The sequence below is a fragment of the Canis lupus genome, chromosome 19, assembly GCF_003254725.2.
Source record: "Canis lupus dingo isolate Sandy chromosome 19, ASM325472v2, whole genome shotgun sequence".
Lineage (NCBI taxonomy): Eukaryota > Metazoa > Chordata > Mammalia > Carnivora > Canidae > Canis > Canis lupus.
This window is the reverse complement of record NC_064261.1, coordinates 42,412,999-42,415,650: the sequence shown is the minus strand read 5'-3', so window position 1 is coordinate 42,415,650 and position 2,652 is coordinate 42,412,999. Positions and strand designations below refer to the sequence as shown.

At 37.9% G+C, this 2,652-nt stretch overlaps 1 long non-coding RNA gene across 1 annotated transcript in view; it reads right to left on the bottom strand.

Annotated features, from left to right (window-relative positions):
* LOC118351520 (uncharacterized) overlaps positions 1–2,652 on the bottom strand; it is a 46,785-nt gene that overhangs the window by 10,418 nt on the left and 33,715 nt on the right. The gene's annotated exons all lie outside the window — the stretch shown is intronic.

The window sequence follows — 2,652 nt, the reverse complement described above, 5'->3', positions numbered from 1 at the left end:
CTTTCAATAAGGCCTATATTCATCTACAAGGAGAATCCTGGGCAGGTTGGTCTCAGAGATCTGAGCACAATGCCAAAGGTATGAGACAAACAGGTAGGATAAGTTCCAATTAAAGGTGGTTCATGAATAAACTTGCAAAAAAACAAAAACTGTTATACCAAGACCAAAAATTACTCTCTAAATCTTGAGTAAATTTCCTATAAACCTCAACCTTGGTCACTAAACCAGAAAACATAAAAGAATAAGCTCAATGTTTTCCTCACTGGTGATAGAAAAGCAGCTCACAGTGTGTCTTTTATACCAGGTCATATAACACACATAGATACTCTAGGAGTGGCCTAAAATTTGGCAAATACAATTCAATTGACAGGAATCAGTAAGGCTGGACCCAAGAGAAAGAATAAAGTGGTACCAAAAAAGACTATGCCTTAGGGATACACATGGCATGTATGGAAGGACTGAGCTTCCTTCTCAGACTCATGCCTCCTAACAGGAGGAGAAAGCCACGCATTGGAAAGAAACCATTGATCATATTGCCATTTAATGTCAAGTTAATAAAAGGGACTTGTTTATGTAAGTCATGGTCTGAAAATCAGAGACTAAAAAATGGTACAAAGGTGATTATAAGAAGCCCGCTCCTCTAGGGGTGTCTGGGTGGCTCAGTTGGTTAACTGTTTGCCTTTGGCTAGGGTCATGATCCCAGAGTCCTGGGATCGAGCCTGGTGTCAGGCTACCCCCTCAGTGGGGGACCTTCTTCCTCTTCCTGTCACTCCCCCTGCTGTGCTCTCTTGCGCTCCCTGTCAAATAAATAAGTAAAAAAAATTTTTTTTAAAGAAGAGAAGAAGAAGAACACTCCTCTAGGCTGTGAAACAGCCCTGGGGGACATCCTGTAAGTCAGCACAGTGGAGCCTTTTGCACGTGGGCTAAAGAACTACATAAGGCACGTGGGTAGCTACAGAAGGTACACTACATAAAATACTACAAAAGTGCGCCACTCATGGCACATAGCTTTCCATCCTTTCTGTATCTTTACAAATTAGATGTACCACTAGATAACTTAATTGGAACTCTGCTTGAATTTATTTACAGTCTTCGTGAATTCACATCAGAGGGAATAATGGAAAAGTTAACAAATGGCATCAAAGGGCAGTCACTTTCTGCTACTGTCCCAGCTCTTGTCCCAATCACCCCAACCCCAGGCAAAGAAGATGCCTTTACTGTCAGATACAAGGCAGAGAAGTAACTAAACAGAAGATATCAACCCTTTAATTTTGCCACCTCCTCAGAAAATAATGATGGACAGATTCTGTGGCCCAAGAATGAGTAAGCTGTCACAGAAGTCACAATTAAATACTTTTAAGTTGAAGGCCAGTGTAGACATACAGGGATGAAGGAATTTCTTTGCCCAAGGTCTCCTCATGGCCTACTTCTCATATTCCCATGTTATTAAGCTTCCATGTAATCCCTCCCTTTAAAATAGTTCATTTTGTGCATTGACTTCGTGACCAATCTTGAACACCTTACTTTGCCTTTCCATAAGTAATGTTATTCGCTACTGCAGTAGCCCATTCCTTTCCTGAACTTCCCTCCAAGGAACCACAATTAAATCTTCTCCTGCATCAAACAAGAGATGCCTCTAGGTCATTCTGGTTATTCACCCTAAGACTTACATAGTCAAGAACAAGAAGCAAACCACCACGAAGAGTTGCTGTGTCTGTGCCGTCAGAAGGCAATCTAGTCCTTTCTCTCAAGGGTTGATAAGCCTTATTCAGGGAATACATCATATTGTTATATCATCCAGGGAATACAATAAATTCATAGCAACATTTTCCAAACCAAGACTCTCTGGCCCATCTCTCGCCAGGAGTATAATAACAATAGCACATAGTTCTTCTACAGATAACTACCCACTAAGCCTTTCCATGTAAACATCTTCCTCAGGAAAGTTCCTTCTTCACTAGACACTGCTGTAGGTGACTGTGCAGAGATAAATTCTGTCCCTCGAAAGAAACTTTAGGGACCATTACGCTGGAGTCAGATTAGCCTTAAAACTGTGATTTTTTTTTTAATTACATGGACATTCTACCTGCAGTTAGGATATGGAAGGATCTCATTTTTTTTTTTTTTGTACTCCTATTATCTCATAGTTTCAAAGTTTCTAGGGGACTTCTAGTCTTATAATATCACAATCTACTTCAGTCTTTACTTTTCTTTGTATATAAGTATCTATATTTCAATCAAAAGTTACAAGATATGTAAAGAAGATTTGATCAAGAAAATGTGATCCTGACTAATAATCAAGAGAAAAGTCAGTCAATAAAAATAGACAGCTCAAATGCTGGAATTACAAAATAAGACATACAAATATCACTGATAAATTTGTATGGGAATCTACAGGATATTATAAATATAATGAGCAAAGAAAAGTGACATTTCAAGAAAGATTTAAAGACTATAAAAGAAAACTAAAATAGAAATCTTGCAACTGAGATGTAAATATTTGAAATAAAATATTGACTAGATGTATTTAAGGACATACTAGACACAACCGAGAAAAAAAATCAATACACTTGAAGACAGAACATTAGAAATCATTCAAACTAAACCACAGATAAAAAGATTTAAAATAATGATTAGAGTGTAACAATATTA